This window comes from Lepisma saccharinum, chromosome 13, assembly GCF_977018435.1.
Source record: "Lepisma saccharinum chromosome 13, izLepSacc3.1, whole genome shotgun sequence".
In the NCBI taxonomy this organism is placed as follows: Eukaryota; Metazoa; Arthropoda; class Insecta; order Zygentoma; family Lepismatidae; genus Lepisma; species Lepisma saccharinum.
The window spans coordinates 58,616,878-58,630,386 of NC_139241.1; the positions used below are offsets into that span (position 1 = coordinate 58,616,878).

At 36.1% G+C, this 13,509-nt stretch overlaps 1 protein-coding gene across 3 annotated transcripts in view; it reads left to right on the forward strand.

Moving 5' to 3' along the window:
- The window catches only part of LOC145997324 (uncharacterized), a 90,797-nt gene that overhangs the window by 25,467 nt on the left and 51,821 nt on the right, over window positions 1–13,509 (forward strand). Inside the window, exon 1 of one of the 3 annotated variants that reach the window (XM_083134239.1) lies at window positions 11,454–11,568. The exons of the other annotated variants lie outside the window; for them this stretch is intronic. The gene's annotated coding sequence lies outside the window, so the exon portion shown is untranslated. Of the gene's footprint in view, window positions 1–11,453; window positions 11,569–13,509 lie in introns of those variants that run through there. 3 annotated transcript variants of the gene reach the window in all.

The window sequence follows — 13,509 nt, forward strand, 5'->3', positions numbered from 1 at the left end:
GCTACAAATGTTCAATGTGACTTCCACAGTTATGCGACACACATCCCTTCAAAATAATTCTAGTTCTTGCCACACTTTTCACAAGAAGTCCTCGTCCACCAAAGCAAGGGCTTTTCTTAGTAACTAACTTTTTCATCAGAACTAGTTGTTAAATTACTATTTTTGAGTTTAAGAGACTATTACTTTTCAGTCATCTGATGATTCTTGTATGAATTTTGTTAATCAATTAATCTCCTTGAGCTGTAGCACATTCTGCGGCATAGGTGGCACATATACTTTGTCTTTCACAAAGCCCCAAATGCAGAAGTCTAGGGGTGTAAGGGCTTGGAACTTTAAGATCTGTGAAAGTCGCCATTTTCTTTAACACTACACCAGCGTCGTCACAATGGTATAGTCTTGAGCATAGCATGAAACAAAACTTGAAGATTTTCTCATTGTTATACATTGTTGTGTTTCAGAATATTTAAAAAATAATGAACCTGAAAAGTCGTTTACTCTATTATGATACACGTTGTACTGTACATGAGTTCCTTTCTTTGCTTTGCAGGCGACCCTATCGTTGAATCTGGTTACTACTTAGACTGGAATCAAGGTGAGCCCAACAATGCTAATTCCGAGGATTGTTGCGAGTTTGGAATCAACGGCCGAATGAACGACGTGAGCTGTTCACACCCACGTGCATTCTTCTGCGAGAAACCAACCAACTGACGCCATGTTGATGTACAGTGAATTATTATTAATGATCTGGAATTGTTGCTTTCCTGATTGTATGAAATATACATCTTAAATCAGAATTTCTTCTATTTATTCGTATTTTTATGTCACTTTTATACCACTTTTGTCTAATCGCGACCATTGGGATGAGTCATGATTAGATGATGAAGGAAGCTAAAAAAAATCAACCGGTGCCCCCACCCTCCCCCTTGTCTCTACCCTTGCTAGCCCGCAATTTTCTATCCTATAACCCAGGTGTGGCCAATGCTTGGACCGGCAAGCCGCGAGAGGTATAGCCCGCGGTGCTCTGTCATATTATACGGATTTTATTATGCATAGTCACAGAATATTTTATTACTTACCTCCCTGTATTTTCAACTTACCTCTCTGTATTTTCAACTGTTGTATCAGGAAAAGAGCTTTGTTGTAACAGTTAATTTCTTTCCTTGTTGAACTGAATCACATATTAAATAACCATAAGAAATGTACATATTCTTTGACTTCTCCATTGGGAGTAACCAACAATTCGTTATTGTTATTATTATTATTGACAAGTTTCGTACATAATTCACTCTAAATAATGTAAGGTGTTATTTTCTTTAGAAAGAAATAGGAACGTTCAACTGCACTGTATATCTAAAATCAGGGGTGCTCTTTCCCTTCAAGGCCAATGGCGCAATCCTCCCCAAGATTCATTTCATAAAATAGCAATATACTAAGTGCATTTATTTCACAATAAAATGTGCAGTTCCATGATTTCCTCAATAGGTGACTGTATAGATCAGTGGTAGCCAACGCGTCGATAGAAAGTACAAAATAGTTGAGTAATTTTTTTACTGATGCCCAACAAGTGAAATACTTTTGTTAAAATGAGTGTTTACGAAAGAATAAAATTGTAGTAATTATGTTTATGTAAAAAAAGAATTACCTTCTCATTAAAAGGATGAAAAGATGCTAATGGGGAGATACGGCCCAAAACAGGTACCAGACACACAGTACTAAAGTCAAAACTTATTTAATAAATAAATAAGTAAATAAATAAATATATACATAAAATAAAATAAAATAATCAGTGTCAATTTTATGGTATTGGCCCTTTGCTTCCTTTTTTAGGCTCTCGTTGTTAGGTCTAATAAGATAAGTAGACCGCCAGTGATCCTTGAAATGTAAATTAGCCCTCAAACCAAAAAAGGTTGGCAACCGCTGCCTCAATTACTTATCAAACACCAGGTATACTTTACGAGACTTTCTTATATTTGGTTGGATAGGAAAGTTGTCATTCATTCATTATGCAATCTACGTTTTACAGGACCATCTGAGATCTCAATGCTAAAGCCTGTTCGGCGAAAGAATAAACTTCAAAATTTTATTGTTGTCTTTTCCGTCGAAAGCGAGGGAGCGTCACACAAACCACTAAACCGATCGCTTATCTCCAGTTGCCGTGAGTAGTGTCAATATGTACCTTTGAGGCCAACCCTGATTTTTTGACCTCTAAGAAAACCGCACCAAAACCTCAAAAACTCACTTTCTCATCACGTTCAGCGTCTCATTTATTGCGCTGACGATGTTTCACAGCGAAGAAAAGCAGGTACGAGAGAATACACTTCTCGTACTTCAAGTACGAATGCACCTTATCGTAATTTTCTAAGTCCGGCCATGTTTATATATCGTGATCTTTGTAAATCTCGTAACGATCTGATCTCTGCCACACACGCGCGCGCCTCTCATTATTTCTGTATTGTGACGTGTTTTTTTTCAAGCAAACAAACAAATAATAATTGTTTTTTTTAGGATTCCTGGCCTCCATAACCCCGCCAGGGTGCGTGGTGCCCAACCAAAAAAAGGTTCTAACGGCTGCGGTTAGATAACCACACCTCTGTAGAGTTTCACGTGTTTTTTTTTTCTCTCAAACTTCCATGAAACTCTACAGAGGACCTCCGTAATGCATGCAACGTGTACTAACGACTCTAGTGTTATTTGATGTTGTATTTTTTATTTTGATATAGAGTTTATTGTGAGATAGATAAAAATTATGTTTATTATAATATTTTCTTGATGAAGATGGAGAATGTGTGTTACAAATAAAGTTGCATGTTTTTTTTCTAGTGTGTGTGTGTGTGTGTGTGTGTGTGTGCTCGTTGTTCTGCAGCACCTGAAATGAGAAAAGAAAAAAAATCGTTGTAACTGATTGTCTCGTGCTATAGTGCAAAAACTGATGAAAAAAAGCATTGTAACTGATGAAATTGACATTGTAACTGATAGTGCAAAAAAAAACTGGTGAAATTCTTATTGTGCATATTATCATTGTAACTGATTGTGCTAGTACAAATTCTTATTGTAACTGATTGTGCAAGTGCAAGAAAAAATGTTAAACTTGTTAAAACTGCTCCGTGACCCTCTCGTTCTTCACGTCATGGATGAAGGACTTCTCGGCGACCAGGATGATGCTGCACACGGTGTCCTCGGGCAGCGCGTCGTGGAACTCGCAGACGACCTTGATGTTGGTGCGATCGTTGACCACGACCTGCTTCCGCTTCGTCGTGTTGATGACGAACATCGGCCTGTGGATTTTGAATTCGCTGGGCGTGTAGTACATGTCGACGTTTCCTTCGGTCACGCGCTTGTAAGCAGAGTACGCTTCGTAAAGTTTTAGGTAATCATCTTTGGTCATGTCGACCTCTGTTTGTCAAAAATTCGAGATATTTGCAATTTAACGCAGGACTTGGGAAAAAATTTCGGAAAATTTTTGGTTCCATGACGACCTATGTTCATTTTGGTATGGGTGGACAGAGGACACCGAGACTCGACCAACGCACTAAACCCGACCTTTCTACGACTATTCGTTCAAAAGTTACGAGTGATCAAAGTTTTGGAGGGTGGGTTAACTTCTTACCCCTTGACCCCAGGACCACCAAAACTTGGTACACGTATTCTACACCTCCAAAATCGACAGGGGGTATCTAAAGATACAGGATGGGGGTGTTTTTCGATATATTTTTTCGATAACTCTTACCATTTTCGAGATATTTGCAATTTAAGATTTTTTTAACGCTGTGGACTTAGAAAATTTTCGATTGATGAAAAAAATTGGTTCCATGAGGACCTGGTATGGGAGGACAGAGGACACCGAGACTCGACCGACACACTAAACCCGACCTCTCTACGCGTACTCTACGTCACCAAAAAAAATCGACAAGGGGAGATTTTTCGATAACTCTCACTGTTTCCAAGGTACTTAGGTTTTTGAAAGACGACAACGACGGAGTCATCAATGAGTAAACATCTGAACTCGGTGATAGAACCATGTAACTATCTACCATCTGTTATAGATGTTTTGTGAACTAAGTGGTGCTTTGTTTGTGTGTAAAAAAATGCAATGCTTTTTGCACTTGGTTATCATCACCTAACATGTTATTATTTGTTTTTTAAAATTAATTACAACTCAAAACTAATAATTAATATTATCTAAAGTTACTAATTAATAGTATACAAGTAATTGATATAATTTTTTTTGTTCTTGTTGCTAGTGTTGGGTAATTATAGTTGTTGCAAAATATTAGCTCTCGCGTATGGCAGTTTCTGAGTTTTGTTGTGTATATATAGACGAATCGAAATTTTACTTGTTATGTTAAATCGTATGTTAGGGTACATTTTTGGAGAAATCATTGTATATTAGAGCGCTCTTTTAATGATTTGCCTATAACTGCATACAGGCAGCCGTAAATTTAGCATAAAATATCCTGATCCTGTTTCTTCTAGCATGTGCGACGTTTGTTGTGGTGGGATCATTGGGGGAAATGTGATTCCCCCAGTATGTCATCTGACTTACTAGCATAGGCGATACGAAGAACAGGTGTGTATGTGGCTTACTAGGATTAGGCTCATGGTAATGAGGTCCTAGTAGCTGAAACGTTGTCGGGGTATTTTGCAAACATTTTCCTTAAACAGTTAACAAATATAATATATTTTTTTTTAATTCAGACATTAGATGGATTTTACAAATATATTTTAAAAAAATAGGTTAGGTAATTGTGGCTTCTACAGCTCGCCAAGCAGGGTGCTCTTGCATAAGCTCTTATCAGTCTGTAAGTTGTAATATATCAGCAACAAGCAACCTCCGCTAGAGGTAGATGCTCTTGACATTGTGTTCATGAAAAATAAAAGCTTGAGTAAATTTAGCTAGTTTTCGAGTAACTTTTTTTTTTGTGTTTTCTGATTAGTTAAAAAATACGTAATGTGATGATTCATATCTTCTGATTGCGCGACACAAGCCGCTCATTCTGATGTTTCCGAACATGTAAATGCCAGTGAGGAGGTGAAAAATAAATGTATTGCCTTCATTTTCTTCCAATTGTGGAAATAAGCATTCAGTGAGCATGTCAAGATAAGCTGGACCTTTCACAGTGGCCGCTCGAAAGAAAAATGACTTGACGTTTCGATACGGCACAAAAGACATTCACTCTTTCAACTTCCAAAATTGCATGTGGATTCTCACTCCCCCAAATCCTTACATCATGTCTGTTCACTTTTCCACCAACGTGGAATGTTGCCTCATCACTGAAAATTAATCTTCCTGACAGATTTACGTTATCCTCCATTAGTAACATAAAATGTTCAGAGAAATCTAACCGTTTTACAGGGTCATCAGGTTTCAACTTGTGCACTAATTGCAGTTTGTAGGGGTGAAACTTTAGTCGCGTACGCAAGATCTTAGATACGGTGGATTTAGGGATGTTCAACTACGTACAGACTTCTTAGGACTACGAACAAGCACTTGTTCCACAATTCCCGCATTGACAGATGGTCTCCCTGAATGGCCTTTCCTTTGATGACATATGAAGCCACGATCCACAAAATCAGAGGGTACCACTTCAAAATTGACGTGTGTGAAGGAGCCTGATTTTGAAACCTTCGCCTATAAGCACGCTGAACCTTCACCAAAACTCTGCGTGGAATGATATTGTAAAACACACCAACTACGTTCTTGTGGGGTCGCCATAACCATTTCGATCCGCACGCTGAACCTTCACCAAACTCTGCGTGGAATGATAAAACACACCAACACGTTCACCAAAACTCTGCGTGTAATGATATTCTAAAACACACCAACTACGTTCTTAAATCTTCTGTAATAACAACACAATTTTAAAGGAAACAATTCACATGTAACCTGCCTGCCTGCTAATTATCCAACAATGAACCCGCATCGTCTATTGTTGTCAGGAGTGTTCAGTTTTTTATGTTTGATCTCGTTCATTGTTGTCTATTGCTGATATTGGTGTCCATTGTTGACATGCACAAAAATATTTGAGTTTTTCTTTCAAATGTCACCAATTTCATTTTAAATACGATTATCCAAAGCGACGTAATACCACTTTAAAGTATGACAGTATATTTATGGACACGGTGTACTATTTTCCTCCGAGTTTGCTTTTCCGTCTTCCATCAGAAGAAATGCTTGTAATTAATATCACATAGTGCCATCTTTTACATATTTTTTTTGCCAATTTGGCATTTACTTTTATGTTGTTTTTGTTACTCTTATTTTTTGCTTATTATTATTATTATTATTATTGCTTTCTCGTTGTTGACAATTTCAGTGTAAAATGGCCACCTGTGCTGTAGCTGGAATTTTCTCAATAAATAAATATGTCAAATTCATAAATTGATTTCTTTAATATGGAATAAAGAAGAAAAACCTTCAACAGTGGAAATAATCCATAATTGTTCCTGTGTTTAAAAAAAGGGTGATAAAATGAACTGCAATAATTACCGTGGAATTTTCTCTACTCTCAACAAAATATAAAAATATTATCTCATATTCTTTTTAGCAAGACTAACCCCCATATACTAATGAAAAATATATGTGATTATCAATGTGGATTTTAAAACGTAACAAACTAATTTTTTCACATCAGACAGACACTTGATTAATATCACATAGTGCCATCTTTTACATATTTTTTTTGCCAATTTGACATTTACTTTTATGTTGTTTTTGTTACTCTTATTTTTTGCTTATTATTATTATTATTATTATTGCTTTCTCGTTGTTGACAATTTCAGTGTAAAATGGCCACCTGTGCTGTAGCTGGAATTTTCTCAATAAATAAATATGTCAAATTCATAAATTGATTTCTTTAATATGGAATAAAGAAGAAAAACCTTCAACAGTGGAAATAATCCATAATTGTTCCTGTGTTTAAAAAAAGGGTGATAAAATGAACTGCAATAATTACCGTGGAATTTTCTCTACTCTCAACAAAATATAAAAATATTATCTCATATTCTTTTTAGCAAGACTAACCCCCATATACTAATGAAAAATATATGTGATTATCAATGTGGATTTTAAAACGTAACAAACTAATTTTTTCACATCAGACAGACACTTGATTAATATCACATAGTGCCATCTTTTACATATTTTTTTTGCCAATTTGACATTTACTTTTATGTTGTTTTTGTTACTCTTATTTTTTGCTTATTATTATTATTATTATTATTGCTTTCTCGTTGTTGACAATTTCAGTGTAAAATGGCCACCTGTGCTGTAGCTGGAATTTTCTCAATAAATAAATATGTCAAATTCATAAATTGATTTCTTTAATATGGAATAAAGAAGAAAAACCTTCAACAGTGGAAATAATCCATAATTGTTCCTGTGTTTAAAAAAAGGGTGATAAAATGAACTGCAATAATTACCGTGGAATTTTCTCTACTCTCAACAAAATATAAAAATATTATCTCATATTCTTTTTAGCAAGACTAACCCCCATATACTAATGAAAAATATATGTGATTATCAATGTGGATTTTAAAACGTAACAAACTAATTTTTTTCACATCAGACAGACACTTGAGAAAAGTGGGAATATAATCAAAATGTCCATCCATTAAAAAAAAAACATCTGATTCCGTCAAAAGAGACAAAATATATTATCGATTTATAATCTTGTTAATATGTCTGACAAATGTACAATTCATGATAGGTTATATAAAAAAAGATGCAACATATCCATTGCTCTTTAATTTTGCCTTACAATATGCTGTTAGGGAGGTAAAAGAAACTAACGAAGTACTAAAATTAAACGATGTGACTCAACTGTTAGCATATGCAGATGATGTAAATACAATTAAGAATAATGCTAAAATATTTTTCAAAGCAGCTAAGGAAGTTAGCAAAGAGAAAATTACAGGCCAAAACCAAGTGATAATTACTCGTTTGAACCAGTTTCCAATGTCAAGTACTTGGGAGTAATACTAACAAATGAAAATTATATTAAAGAGGAAATGAAAAGAAGGCTTAATTCGGAAAATGCATGTTATTTTTTCTCTGTCGCCTCGTTTAATATCTAAGAAACTAAAAACTTAAAATATACAAAACAGTAATTTTGCCTACGGATGCGAAAACTTGATCCCTTGAAGATAAATTGAGAGTATTTTGAAAATAAGATCCTTAGGAAAATATTTCAGCCTAAAAGGGGGATGAAAAAACAAGTGAATTGAGAAGGTTACATAATTTAGAAGTACATAATTTATATTTATTTCCAAATATTATTAGATTGATGATTAAATCACGAAGACTTAGGTGGGCACGAATGAGAAAGGAAAAAAAAGAAGAGTTTACAGGATTCTTGTTGGGAAACCTGATGGTAAGAGACCAAAACGAAGATGGACCTAAAAGAAATCGGTAAAGATGGAATAGAATGTATATAAATTTTGCTCAGGATAATTACAAATGGAAAACCTATATTGCTGCAGCCATGAACTTTCGGATTCAAGAAGGCTAGAGAGTTTGTTAGTTAATTAGTATACAATGTAATATAATTTCACATATTTCAGAAACCAAATATTCAATTATGCGATGCAAAGAAGATAAGAATTTCCGTGACTTTATAACATAAATTTGTGCGTTGAAAGAAAAATGGAAAATGAAGAGCTGTGCTCAAAAAAACCAAAGAAACACGCTTTTGACTGACGAGCGGGAATCATATTAAAAATCAAGGACGAAAATTATGAACAGCGAATGCATGCTTCAGAGGAGAGAGGGGGATATTCAAAAGGAGGTGGAACACAGTAAAGCTCTTCCATGATAATTTTTGCTTTCTGATCATAAACGCTGTTGTAATTATTATTATCATCATTGAATGGTTAATTAGGTGCTCGGTTTACGCTGTCCCTCCGAATGAAAGATGGAATATATACAAGCCTGCGCCTCCTAAATTCATCGTGGATATGAGGATGAATCGCGAAATGAGACGAACCGAAAACTTCCAATATATATATATATATTTTTTAGAATAAAAAGGAGGTCGTTAAGGATGTCAAATGACAAGTTCCGTAATTGGATTGCTATTCTCTTTATAACTTGTTAATTTTAATACGAACGAAGAAAGAATGCATGGCACTTAATGCTGTAATATTATTCATCAGATCATAGTTTATCTTGTCCTCATCAATTAATCCCCTTATGTTCTTCTTCTTCGTCTTCTCGTTTTTCACTCGTAACTTTTGAACGAATAGTCGTAGAAAGGTCGGGTTTAGTGCGTTGGTCGAGTCTCGGTGTCCTCTGTCCACCCATACCAAAATGAACAGAGGTCGTCATGGAACCAAAAATTTTCCGAAATTTTTTTCCAAGTCCTGCGTTAAATTGCAAATATCTCGAATTTTTGACAAACAGAGGTCGACATGACCAAAGATGATTACCTAAAACGTTACGAAGCGTACTCTGCTTACAAGCACGTGACGGAGGGAAACGTCGACATGTACTACACGCCCAGCGAATTCAAAATCCACAGGCCGATGTTCATCATCAACACGACGAAGCGGAAGCAGGTCGTGGTCAACGATCGCACCAACATCAAGGTCGTCTGCGAGTTCCACGACGCGCTGCCCGAGGACACCGTGTGCAGCATCATCCTGGTCGCCGAGAAGTCCTTCATCCATGACGTGAAGAACGAGAGGGTCACGGAGCAGTTTTAACAAGTTTAACATTTTTTCTTGCACTTGCACAATCAGTTACAATAAGAATTTGTACTAGCACAATCAGTTACAATGATAATATGCACAATAAAAATTTCACCAGTTTTTTTTGCACTATCAGTTACAATGTCAATTTCATCAGTTACAATGCTTTTTTTCATCAGTTTTTGCACTATAGCACGAGACAATCAGTTACAACGATTTTTTTTTCTTTTCTCATTTCAGGTGCTGCAGAACAATGAGCACACACACACACACACACACACACACACTAGAAGAAAAAAAAGCATGCAACTTTATTTGTAACACACATTCTCCATCTTCATCAAGAAAATATTATAATAAACATAATTTTTATCTATCTCACAATAAACTCTATATCAAAATAAAAAATACAACATCAAATAACACTAGAGTCGTTAGTACACGTTGCATGCATTACGGAGGTCCTCTGTAGAGTTTCATGGAAGTTTGAGAGAAAAAAAAACACGTGAAACTCTACAGAGGTGTGGTTATCTAACCGCAGCCGTTAGAACCTTTTTTTTGGTTGGGCACCACGCACCCTGGCGGGGTTATGGGGGCCAGGAATCCTAAAAAAAAAACAATTATTATTTGTTTGTTTGCTTGAAAAAAAAAAAACACGTCACAATACAGAAATAATGAGAGGCGCGCGCGTGTGTGGCAGAGATCACATCGTTACGAGATTTACAAAGATCACGATATATAAACATGGTCGGACTTAGAAAATTACGATAAGGTGCATTCGTACTTGAAGTACGAGAAGTGTATTCTCTCGTACCTGCTTTTCTTTGCTGTGAAACATCGTCAGCGCAATAAATGAGACGCGGAACGTGGAGAGAAAGTGAGTTTTTGAGGTTTTGGTGCGGTTTTCTTAGAGGTCAAAAAATCAGGGTTGGCCTCAAAGGTACATATTGACACTACTGCCGTGGTGAGGGCAAATTCTCGTGGTATTCTCCGTTGCCAATTTTTTCGTCTTGAGTCATTTTCGAAACAGGTGGCACCCTCAACAATGTCAAGCACGGCGTAGCCTAATGGTTGCCGCCGCGTAGCAAGCGAATGGGTCTCCGATTCCCTGCGAGCGCCAGGCCGGCTCGGTAGCTCAGTGCGCCTCCCCGATGGCGCAGTGGTAGCGTCGTTACCTTGTAATCAAGGGGTCCCGGGTTCGATACCCGGTGGAGGCACATAAAAAAAGTCGACCTCCGTGGCGGAGTGGTTAGCACAGCGCGCTGCAACGCCAGGGGTTCCGGGTTCGAGTCCCGGGTGAGGCATGGGTATTTGTGTTTGTCCAAACGTGAAAAACTGAGAATACTGTAAAAAATTGAAAAGTGTAAAAGTTGAAAAAGTGTGAATGACGGGGGATACCACCGCGTAGGGGTATTCCTTTAAAAAAAAAAAAGTAGAGCAATGGCACGGTATGCCAGAAACTTTAAAAGTAATAGGTTTTTAGAATCCTTTAGAAACTAACACTCATTTACGATATGAGCAGATTACCCCCTCATTCACACACATATATGAATTTCCAATGCAAATATTTAATTACAAATACTGTTTGAAGCACCATGGCACTTATGTAGGCTACACAATATATAGCTTCCAATGCGCCCAACAAGGATGAAGTTTCCTTAATTTTTCCGATATCAACATAACCTTTGCTTTCATTTGGCAGATGGACAGAAGATAGCTCCCGTTTGGACTTGAGTATATGTGCGATACATTGCATTCTTATCGTTTAATTTCCTGTCAGGAGATGAGTCAAATGCCAACAATGTGGCTATTTCGATCAACACTCATAAAGGCAAGTTTCCAGATGATGAAGAACAGCATCAACTCTAGTTCAACCCTGTAGGGGTAAGTAAGGTCATGTTTGGGAATTTGCTTTTGTACTGGGCCGATCTATCAAATTTTCCATTGTACATGATTTCATAGGTTGCTTCCAATTAAACTTCCCTTTACCCTGGACTTTCGCGTGCAATATTCGAACAAAAATTATGGATTGTTTCAAAATGCTTCCATGGCCAGGCCAGTTAACACCTTTACAATTCTTAAGTCAATCTAGTGTTAGGTAATAATCAAAATGTAATTATTGATAACAAACCGTTTGAATCAGTTTCGAAATTCAAGTACTTAGGGGAAATACTAGCAAATGAAAATGATATTAAAGCGGAAATAGAGAGCAGACTTGATTCAGGAAATGCTTATTACTTTTCTCTTCATAAACTTTTATCTTCTCGTATAATATCTATGAATATAAAAGTTAAAATATACAAAACAGTAATTTTGCCTGTAGCATTACATGGATGTGAAACTTGGTCCCTTATACATTAAAAGAGGAAATTAAATTAAATAGTATTTGAAAATTAAATCCTTATGAAAATATTTGCACCTATAAGGGATGAGTAGACAGGTTACATAATGTAGAAGTGCATAATTTGTATTCATGTCCAGATATTATTAGAATAATTAAATCAAGAAGACTTAGGTGAGTAGGCCATGCAGCACGAATGGGAGAGGAAAGAAGAGTTTACAGGATTCTTGTTTGGAAACCTGATGCTAAGACCTATAGGAAGGCCAAGACGAAGATGGAGGGATAACGTTGAGATGGACCTAAAGGAAATTGATAAGGATGGAAGAGATTGGATTGGTCTTGCCCAGGATAGGGACAGATGGAAGGCTACAGGATTAAGGAGGTTGGAGAGTTAGGTAGTTAGTTAGTCAATCTAGGGTATGCACATTTAATCTGAAAGTATTATATAACTTGGTCTTATAGGTTTGGTAGTCATTCAGGTACAATACTTATGTGACAGAAGATCTCCTCTTTCAAGTTTGGGGTAAAAGTTACCTAATTTAATTATATTAAAGATCATCTAAAGATTCGTATACCGATTACAGAGGAAACAGCTTGTTGATAATAACCTTTAACTATTTCTTTCAAATATTCATTCGGTGGATATTGAATCGAACTTAATTTCTTCTACACCTATAAGCAATTATACATGCAATTAAGTTCATAGTCAGCATCTTTTTCAGAAATATGAGGTAAGCAATACGACGTTTGTGTTTCTTTTGAAAATAAGGGACTGAATAATAACTGTTTAATGGTCTAACAAACTTTTATTAATAGTACATACAGCGTGATTAATGCAGCAAAACCAAAAGAAATACATGAGTAAATCACCTTTTCCTTCGTATTGGCTTCGCCCATTAAAGTATTAATTGCAACGTGGTTCTTTTCAAATACTTCTTTCCTTGAAGGAAATGCTGTTGTTCAATGACATTCCCTCTAAACTTAGTTTGATTTCATAATGTTACAATTACAACACAGGCAATGCTATTATTATTTTTGACATCCCTGTGTATTCATCCTCCATACCGTAACGAACTGCGAGGTTCGTGGGATCAAACCAGTGATGTGCCGTAGACTATAAGTTTACGTCTACATGCGTTGTCTACACGTAATTTACGCGTAGATTACATTGGGTTGTAGTTTACATAGACTACGTAGACAATCTAAAGTGCATTAAAATTAATTTTCAATGGTTTCATGAAAGGAAAGTGACATTTTCAACTATATTGGTTCCTAACGAAATGAAAATAACTCTATTTACAACAAAATTTCTCGTCTCTTCTATTATCAACTATGGATGAAGATAAATAGTATGCAAAAACAACAACAGATGGCAGTCGTGAGCCAAGAGTGGTCTTTTCCCCCTAAAACACTAAAATATTTCCTATATTATGTTTCTTCCTAGATGAGAAATTGTTCGAATTTGAAAGAAAGAGTATGAAAAG